The following is a 10777-nucleotide window of genomic DNA, read 5'->3' on the forward strand; positions in this document are numbered from 1 at the left end:
GGTAGGGTTTGGCAAGCCACGAAGGCAAACAGAAGAAATCTCTCGCCGTATACTGGATGGAAATTGGGTGTTTTATTGCTGAAATGTACGCTCGGGATAGATTGCCATGAAGGGCAACAACACGGATAGTAGAATATAGTCGACGTACGGCTGTGTTGTAAGGGCGCCACGAATGACAACCAAAGGGGTCCTGCTACGAAAAGATATGGCACCCCAGACCATCATTCCTGTTTGTAGAACTGTATGGCATACGACAATCTGGTTGGCATTCCAATGGTGTCCGGGGCGTTTCCAGACATGTCATCGTCCTGGAAACCCATTGACTGGAGCTGAATCGTCGTTAGTGATGGATCCCACTCCGAACAGAGCGCCGTTGGCCAACTCTATCAATCTGTGCTAAGCCGAATAACTGCCTGCATAAGGGCCCGAGGTGGACCAACGCTTTGACAATACATCTACATTACATCTACCGATTCCCGTCCTATGCGGATAACTCCTTCGTGGCGCGTTTTTTTTTAGTGTACATTCCAGTACTATAAGAACTTACTTGAAACTGAATTTTTTGGAGAGCAGCTGTGCTTTCAAAATGACAGCCCCCGATTCGCAACTGAAGCGCCGGGGCATGCTCGGTCGATGCAAATTCTTAGTTTTGTAAACCCTCATCGCCAGTTTTGTAAAGACCTCGTCGCTACTGCTGTGGAGGCCGAGTTGCTACGGTTATTACGGTAGGCCGAGTCTGTGAGTTCGTGAAACGGCTTCTACTGCAGTACACCGCAAAGACAGTTTTTCTCTGCCACTATTACACAGCTACGCTCCAGGGTCAGCTATCAGGATAGGAGAACGAAGGTTCTACAACACACCAACAAATTCGTAACAAAGTCACATAAATGAGATAAAAACGTTTAGTTATCTTTGTGACTTGTCTAATAATGAAATCTGCTACACTGCTTGAATAAAAGGCCCTCAAGGGCTAATTACAAATAATGGTAGGTAAACTTCACAGTACATAGCAAATTCTGTTTACAACGTCTGTCTGTCAATTTCTAGAAGTTCCCTGTCAAAGTCAGCTCCGGACGATGATCTACAGGGTAAGACAGTAAGTATTACCACCTAGAATAACTCCGAAAGTACGATGGGAGTTGAAAAGTTTGTGGGACAAATGTTGCATGGCACAACGGAGGCCATAATATGACGATGGTTTTTTGTTGCTATGTCTTCATATCAGAGATATGAATGTCAACTTCTTTTTTAATGGGACGCTATAGTTTGATACTTATTTGCTGATAGCGGCTATCGAGACGAATCCAATGATGTGTGACAGTAAGCTCTTTGAAGGTCAGCGAAGGTCAGAAAGGTGGCAAGAACGTCCATTTGCAGAAGGTCTTCGAAGACATGACCATTGGTATCAATGCAGTGCTTCACTCTCCTTATCATAGATTGAATTGTATTCCTTATCACTTTGAAGCACATGCTCTGACAATTATCTCTCGTGCAAGTAGTAAACATTCGCCGAATACGGCGTATCCATGTAATGTGCCATTGACATGTAAACACCATTCGACGGTTTCACAACACTAATAGGAATGGTAAGACTAGTATCGTCGAATCAAGCGAATTTGAATGATGTATTCCATCGAAAAACAAGTCGATATGCTTCTCATTTACGGAGAATGCCAACACAATTCTGTGAGAGCTAGAGATCTATACTCTGAAAGATATCCTCAACGTACTCACCCTATAGCTCGTACATTTAAATATCTGTATGATAAATTGAGAACAATTGGATCTTTAACGCATCGGAAACATATGCGGCAAAGGAAAGTTACTAACGAGGAAACGGAAATTGGTACTCTTGCCACGGTGGTTCGAGATCCTTGTGTGAGTTCTCGTCAAATCGCAAGGGAATCTGGCACGAGCCAAAGTAGCGTTGTTCGTGTTCTGCATCGCCATAAATGTCATTCTTACCATATCAGTCTCCACCAAGAATTAACTGGTACTGATTGTATGCGTCGCATTGAATTCTTCCGATGGGCTCAACTTCAGATTCAGAGAGATGACACGATAATTAAATTGATTTTATTTACTGACGAGGCTACATTCACGAACCACGTAAATGTTAATTTGCATAACATGCATTATTGGACAACTGAAAATGCATGTTGACTGCGGCAAGTTGCACACCAAAAACCGTTGTCGGTGAATGTATGTTGTGTGATACTGGAAGACAGAATTATAGACCCCTATTTCATCGAAGGAAATCTTAATGGTAGAAAGTACACCATATTCCTGCAAGAAACATTAATTCTGTTATTGGAAGAAATACCTTTAGGAACAAGAAACAGAATGTGATATCAACACGATGCGTGTCCGGCACATTTTTCACTAAGGACTAGAAATAGGTTGCATAAACAATTCCCAAATCGTTGGATTGAACGCGGAGGACATGTGTCATGGCCGGCCTGTTCGCCATACTTGGCGCCTCTGGATTTTTTCTTGTGGGGATTCATAAAAGACATTGTTTATAAGACGTTTTAGCTACACCTGGAGATGTGCGAGAGAGAATTGTCAGAGCACGTGCTTCGATAAGTTCTGATGTGATAAGGAATACCACTCAGTTCATGATAAGAATATGGCAGCACTGCCATGATAACAATGGTTACCCTTTCGAACACTATCTGTAAATAGACGTTGATACCACCTTTGTGACCTTCGTTGACCTTAAAAGACATTATTGGTACACATCATTGGGTTCGTCTCGATAGACGCTATCATAAAATAAGTACCAAACTATAGCATCGCATTTAAAAAAAAAAAAAAAAAAGTTGACCTTCATAATTCTGAAGCGACCCCACCTGGCAACGAAAAAATCAACGTCATATTATGGTCCCCGTTGTTCCATGCAACTTTTGTTCCACGAACATTCCAGCATCTACCATACTTTCGGAGTTATTTTTGGCGGCAGTTGTTAGTGACTCACCTTGTATAACCAAGTCGGTAAAGGGCTGCTATTCTACATTCCGAGTAGGCTTCTGTCCGTTGTCGTCCGGTCACTGGCGGATTGTACTCGGCCAGCAATTGGCCGAGGCGAAATAGACACCTTCAGCCTCAGAGCCGCCCGTGGTGCTGGTGGAACTCACGCAAGTGGCGAGCCTCTACAGCACTGGCACCAGTTCGCATCTTAAATGCACGTTTGGTGCTTTTGCCTGGGCTGTGTCTTGTTCGGACGACACAGCACTTAGCCCATCCTTAAATCATTTATGCCTCGTTACCGAACGCTGTGCGTTTAAATTTCGATTTGCATAGTCAAAGCATCTATCGGACATAATACAGAGTATCCATTTCTTACATCAAAAGCTTATGTGTTATGTGGCAGTCCTACCTGCCATGGTTCATTAGCGACTAACGGTTGGGTTGGTGTTGTTTGGGGGAAGAGACCAAACAGCGAGGTCATCGATCTCATCGGATTAGGGAAGGATGAGGAAGGAAATCGGCCGTGCCCTTTCAAAGGAACCATCCCAGCATTTGCCTGGAGCGATTTAGGGAAATCACGGAAAACCTAAATTAGGATGGCCGGACGCGGGACTGAACCGTCGTCCTCCCGAATGCAAGTCCAGTGTGCTACCACTGCGCCACCTCGCTCGGTAGCGACTAAGGACGGATGTCCAGAACGTGGCTGGAGTGTATACCACGTCTGAATAAGTTAACGTTAAATTTATCAGTACTCTCATTTCTAGTATTTTCTAAATAATTGAAGCATAGAATTTGACGTTTCAGTGATCATAAGAATAGCTTTAAACGTACAGATGATAGAAACCATGAAATACATCTAAAAGCCTTGACATAAAATTCAGTTTCTGTTACTAATATAAACAGTTTATTCTTCGTATCAATTGGCCAAACTGTCTCAATGCAAGCATTTGATAAATTATTGCTGCAATAGCTCAAATCTCATTGCTGTATGTTGTAGAATGAGAGCTAAGACCCTACTAATCAGCAGTTCTTCAGCTTCTGCTGGGGTTTCACACACCAACAGCATTATGTAATTCTCTTAAAAGAACTCATTAGGAATTATATCCACGGCTGAGCTGGTAATGGGACAAACACTCACGGCCAAATTGCACGCGGGCTTTCTCAACCACCCGACTTACATGCAGGTCGACTGCAGTCGCAGTTCTACAGACGCATCCTATAATAATGATGGCGAAAGCTGCCATCAGTTCGTCAGAAACCAGCAACACTGCGTTCTGTTTCTGATGGCGCGTAAAGTTGTAAAACCATCATAGGCTGCCATAGGATGCCATAAGTAAGCGTCGACTAAGGTACGGTAGTTTTCTGAGTAGCTTTGGTTAGTTAAAGCCGTACCTGCATTACCTATGCGTTATGTGTGCTGCATACCTATCGGGCGTTACCTCATAACCTCTTTGCTTATGCGATCAGTGTCTTATTACGTTCCCCTAAAATCTGGAAGCGGTAAACATTCTAGAAACTGAGAATACGTAAAGGGCCAGGTAAGTTACAGAAGATTTTGGTTCCACGTAGTTATCAACGTTTCTGTTACTTAAAAGGAAGCAGTATTTATAGCAAAACTGAAATTATCAATGTTTAATCCAGATTTTATTCGAAAACTGTTAATTTATACTGTAAAATAGAGGGATGTTGTAGTAACAAATTAATAGACCTACACAGATTTGCCATATAGCTTCAGAAAACTCAATTTCCTCAACAAAAAGGGTGATATGTTTAAAAAAACTATAAAACAAAATTATATGAAATATCGCTTTCATACTCTGTTTAACTTACGTAAAACATGCGCGAGGGGCAAATGCCTTTTCTAATGGGTTACATGGACCACTAGTGAAATGCACAGCCATAAGGAAGGCATACCTATGAAACAAAACTTAATGGGTAAGTAACACGGATTTTTTTTAAAAAAAAACGGACGGCAAATAAAGAAGTAAAAGTAACCTTCTTACCCAGGTTTAGTTCCTGTGTGACAGAATGTGGATGCACACACTATTGTTGAGTGGACCATTGGCGTCCGGGCAATAGGTGGCTTTATGAGGGTAGTATGTACTGTCATTATGTAATTGCGACTTAGGAACTGCTTTGTACAGCACTTATAAAAGTGGCGGCGTCTTACGCATTCCACATAGTATAGGTTTATAAATTTCATCACGCAGATCCAGTCAGATGTATAAATCCGGAATTTTATGCCTCAGTGAGTAATCCTAAAAAACCAAATAGGTCTATCTTCAAAACTGCCTTAATAGCGACATATTTTCAAAACAAAAACATTCATCCCCTCCTCCACATCCAAGAGTGTTAAATATAGGATGAAAGTTTTTTTAAAAAAATCGGTTTTAAGGAAGTTTTGAAGCTATACCTGTTTGGTTTCTCGGACAGAAATAAAAAAAATGTGTTTTTGGAAATTTATCCCCTATGGTGGCGAAATTGTGAGTAAAGATTTTTTAAATAAATTAATATTAAAGAAATATACATGTATTATTTATGTACGAATATTGGTGTCTGACTTTTCGGCTACAAATGAAAATATTGTTTCACTGTTTTTGGAAATTTTAATCCCTAATGGGGTGAAATAGAGTCTGAAATATTTGATTAAATACATGATTATGAAAGCATTTCTGAAGCAAAATCGATGGAAAATTTCTGTCTGCGTTGTCTGTTAGAAATAAAAGAATAAGCATTTCACTGTTTTTGGAAGTTCAGCCTCTAAGGTGGTGAAATAGCGAGTGAAATGTTTTATGAAATTGTTTCATTTTCGGAGCTCTTTTAAAGCTAAATATATGACTTCTAGGTCAGAAATGAAACAATATGTGTTTCACTGTTTTTGGAAATTCCACCCCTAAGTGAGTGGAATAGAAGATGAGAATTTTTAACAAAATACTTCGTTATACTGCAAACTTTTAGAAGAGAAATCTATGAAAGATTAATATTTCACTTCTCAGTTAGATATAAAAGAAATACGTGTTTGGGAATGAAAGATTCTGTGGAAGTATCACCACAAGAACGCAGATGGAGTGATTAACAAAAACCTAGGACTTCAGGTAAAAGAACCTCTCTTTGGTCTGAAGTACACTCGGAGAAGACTATGCTTATCCAACACAAAATTTTGGGGAAACAGCGATCTTGTAATCTATATAAAAATCAACATAAAATCAGTCTTGATCGCGATGGTTATTTTATTAAAATGACCGGTTTCGGCCTAGTCTTACGCCATCTTCAGACAGCAGAAACTTAGCAGTTTCAGCGACTGAGGTCAACAGACTATTTTATAGAACGAGATTTTCACTCTGCAGTGGAGTGTGCGCTGATACGAAACTTCCTGGCAGATGAAAATTGCGTGCCAGACCGAGACTCGAACTCGGGACCTTTACCTTTCGCGGGCAAGTGATCTACCATCTGAGCTATCCAAGAACGACTCACGTCCCGTCCTCACAGCTATACTTCTGCCAGTACTTCGTCTCCTACCTTCCAAACTTTACAGAAGCTCTCCTGCGAACGTTGCAGAACTAGAACTCCTGAAAGAAAGGATATTGAGGAGACATGGCTTAGCCACAGCCTAAGGGATGTTTCCAGAATGAGATTTTCACTCTGCAGCGGAGTGTGCGCTGATATGAAACTTCCTGGCAGATTAAAACTGTGTGCCCGACCGAGACTCGAACTCGGGAACTTTGCCTTTCGCGGGCAAGTGCTCTACCAACTGAGCTACCGAAGCACGACTGACGCCCGGTACTCACAGCTTTACTTCTGCCAGTACCTCGTCTCCCACCTTCCAAACTTTACAGAAGCTCTCCTGCGAACGTTGCAGAACTAGAACTCCTGAAAGAAAGAATATTGAGGAGACATGGCTGAGCCACAGCCTAAGTGATGTTTCCAGAATGAGATACTCACTCTGCAGCGGAGTGTGGGCTGATATGAAATTTCTTGGCAGAATTAAACTGTGTGTCGGACTGATACTCGAACTCGGGACCTTTGCCTTTCGCGGGCAAGTACTCCACCATCTGAGCTACCCAAGCACGACTCACGCCCCGTCCTCACAGTTTTACTTCTGCCAGTACCTCGTCTCCTCAAAAAAATGGTTCAACTGGCTCTGAGCGCTATGGATCTTAACATCTATGGTCATCAGTCCCCTAGAATGTAGAACTATATAAACCTAACTAACCTAAGGACATCACGCAACACCCAGTCATCACGAGGCAGAGAAAAATCCTTGACCCCGCCGGGAATCGAACCCGGGAACTCGGGCGCGGAAACTCGTCTCCTCGTGCGTGGGTAGCTCAGACGGTAGAGTACTTGCACGCGAAAGGCAAAGGTCTCGGGTTCGAGTCTCGGTCCGGCACACAGTTTTAATCTGCCAGGAAGTTTCAGACTATTTTATACATCGCCAACTTTAGCTGATGGTGCTGTCTGAAGATGGCCTAAGCCTAGGCCGAAACCGCTCATTTTAATAAAATAACCACCGCGATCAAGACTGATTTTTCACTGATTTTAAATCCAGCGCAATGTGGTAGACGAAGAAGTGTAAAGTAACTTGTCACTGGCTGACGATGCTTAACCTAGCTTCAACAGACAGCCGGCCAGAGTGGCCGTGCGGTTCTAGGCGCTGCAGTCTGCAGCCGAGCGACCGCTACGGTCGCAGGTTCGAATCCTGCCTCTGGCATGGATATGTGTGATGTCCTTAGGTTAGATAGGTTTAATTAGTTCTAAATTCTAGGGGACTGATGACCTCAGAAGTTAAGTCGCATAGTGCTCAGTCATTTGAACGATTTCAACACACACACACACACACACACACACACACACACACACACACACTCTTCAGTAGTTACTCTTCTATTAGGATTTAACATTTTTCTTTCCTCGATGAACCTGACGATATTACAAGATGGAAACAGAATTGACCAGTAAGTAAAAGATGTGGCTGTTTGCTCCGGCCACACCGGTCTCCCTGAAGGGCGAGAAGACTGCCGACAGTTTCCCGGAAGCTTTGTGCAGTTACCAGAGGGGGAGAATGTTTTCCCTCCGACCGTCCGGAGAAGAAAGAAGCGACCGACGACGCGCCGGCCGCGATGTGTGTTTCCCTTTCGGGGCGCAATCCCGCGACCGGCCGTGTTATCACGGCGAATAAAATATGCACGCGCCGCGGCCGGTGCGCGGCGTGCGTTTGTTTATCCCGGCGGCTGTCTCCGCAGCATCGGCGATTTATGTGCTAGCATAAAACATGGGCCGGGGAGGAGCGGATTTATGCTGCCGTCGCCTGGCCGGCTACTCTCCGCGCTGGTGCTCTTCTGCCTCGGCCAGATTACTGCGGGCCGCCCGCCTTCCTTTCGCGGCGAGCCGCAATCTTAATGCGAGAATCTATAAATATTTCTGCCGCGCCGGAGTATTTTATGGCCCGCACAAGCCGAGACCTGCTGGTCCTTTTAATATCGTCTGCGAACAGGAGGGGGAGGTGGAGGGTGAAGGGGACGAAGAGACAACTGCGGCCCAAGTATTCGGCGATAAGGGCACACTGTTCGGCCGGCCGTTTTGGCCGAGTGGTTCTAGGCGCTACAGTCTGGAACCGCGCGACCGCTGCGGTCGGAGGTTCGAATCCTGCCTCGGGCATGGATGTGTGTACGTCCTTAGGTTAGTTAGGTTTAAGTAGTTCTAAGTTCTAGGGGACTGATGACCTTAGCAGCTATGTCCCATAGTGCTCAGAGCCATTTGACCCATACTATTCGACAACGAGGAAATAGTGGATAGCGGTAGTATCACGTACACAAGGTTTGTAAAACGACAGTGCACTTACGTAGCTGTTATCTGTACTCAGCTGGTTCGTGTGAAAAAGTGTCCGACGTGATTATGGCCGCACGACGAAAATGAACATACTTTGAACTCGGAATGGTAGAGCCAGAAGCATGCAACATTCCATTTCAGAAATCGTTAGGGAATTCAATATTCCAAGACCTACAGTGTCAAGGCTGTCTGGAGAATGCCAGTTCCGAGACTACACCTGTCATCGCGGACGATGGCTTGTATCCTTCACTTAACGTTCGAGAGCAGCGGGGTTTGCATAGAGTTGTCAATGTTAACAGACAAGCAGCTCCGAGTGAAATAACCGCAGAAATCAATGTGGGACGTACGACGAACGTGTGCGTTAGGGCAGTGCGGCGAAATTTGGCGTTGATAAACTATGGCAGCAGACGACGGACGCGAGTGCCTTTGCTAACAACGCGACATCGCCTGTAGCGCTTGTCTGGGGTCGTGATCATATCGGTTGAATCCAAGTCAACTAGATAACCGTAACCTGATCAAATCAGTCCCGATTTCCATTGGTAAGTGCTGATGGTAAGGTTCGAGTGCAACGCAGGCTCCCCTAGGCCATGGAGCTAAGTTGTCAACAAGGCACTGTGGAAGCTGGGCCGGCCGGAGTGGCCGTGCGGTCCTAGGCGCTACAGTCTGGAGCCGAGCGACCGCTACGGTCGCAGGCTCAAGTCCTGCCTCGGGCATGGATGTGTGTGATGTCCTTAGGGTAGTTTGGTTTAATTAGTTCTAAGTTCTAGGCGACTGATGACCTCAGAAGTTAAGTCGCATAGTGCTCAGAGCCATTCGAACCATTTGGAAGCTGGTGGTTGCTCCTTAATGACCTGGGCTGTTTTTACATGGAACTGAACCTATCATCGACTGGAAGTGGTTATGATAGGCTACTTGGGAACCATTCGCACCCATTCATGGACGTCAAGTTTCCAAGCAAAATTTTTGTGGATGACAGTGCGTCATGTCACCGGACCACAACTGTTGGCGTTTTGTTTGAAGAACATTCTGGAAAATACGAGCGAAAGATCTGGCTACCGAGATCGCTCGACATGAATCCCATCGAACATTTAAGAAACTCAATTGAGAGCTCATGTCGTCGAAAAATCTTGCACCGGCAACACGTTCACAGCTATGGATTGCTACAGAGGCAGCATGGCTGAATATTTCCGCAGTGGACTTCCAGCGACTTTTTGAGTCCATGTCACGTCGAGTTTCTGCATTACGCTGGGCAAAAGGTCCAACATGATATAAGGTGGTATACCGTGATTTTTGTCACCTCAGCAGGCAGCAGCTGTGTTACGTAACGGACTTAGAGTTTTCACACTCTCGCGTTCAGTGTTATTATATTATAATGTTGATTGAATCTTGTTTTTAATTGTTTATCTTTATATATGTCTATTACTCATTGCTTATATATACAGATCGCTTAAATAAGTGTGAGCTGTGCAACACACGGTCTCTAGTTAGACCCTTGGAGAAAAGTCGGCTGGGGGCTGATGTGTTGAATCGCGAAGCAATTTGTGTGTTCCATGGTCATTAAGAGGATGGGAGGGTTACAATTAACTGTCAGTTTTCCGTCGCAAACAAGATACTTGAATTACAGAAGATCGTCCATCCGGTGACCGTGGCTGCGTTAGTCGCTTGGAGAGAAGTCGGCTGGAGACTGATTTATTCAATCGCGACGAAATTTGTGTGATACATCGTCAATACGATGGTGGGACGGTAACAACTGACTGTCAGTTTTTCGTCGGACAAAATGAAGTTTACTCCCAGGAGAACGTCCATCCGGTGACCGTGGCAGCGTTAGACCCTTGGAGAAAAGTCGGCTAGAGACTGCTGTAATGAATCGCGACGCAATTTGTGTGTTCCATCCTCATTACGACGGTGCGATGGTTACACTTATCTGTCAGTTTTGCGTCCGATACAAGAAACATAACTCCTAAGAGAACGACCATCT

Source organism: Schistocerca americana, chromosome 7 (assembly GCF_021461395.2).
Source record: "Schistocerca americana isolate TAMUIC-IGC-003095 chromosome 7, iqSchAmer2.1, whole genome shotgun sequence".
Taxonomy (NCBI): Eukaryota; Metazoa; Arthropoda; class Insecta; order Orthoptera; family Acrididae; genus Schistocerca; species Schistocerca americana.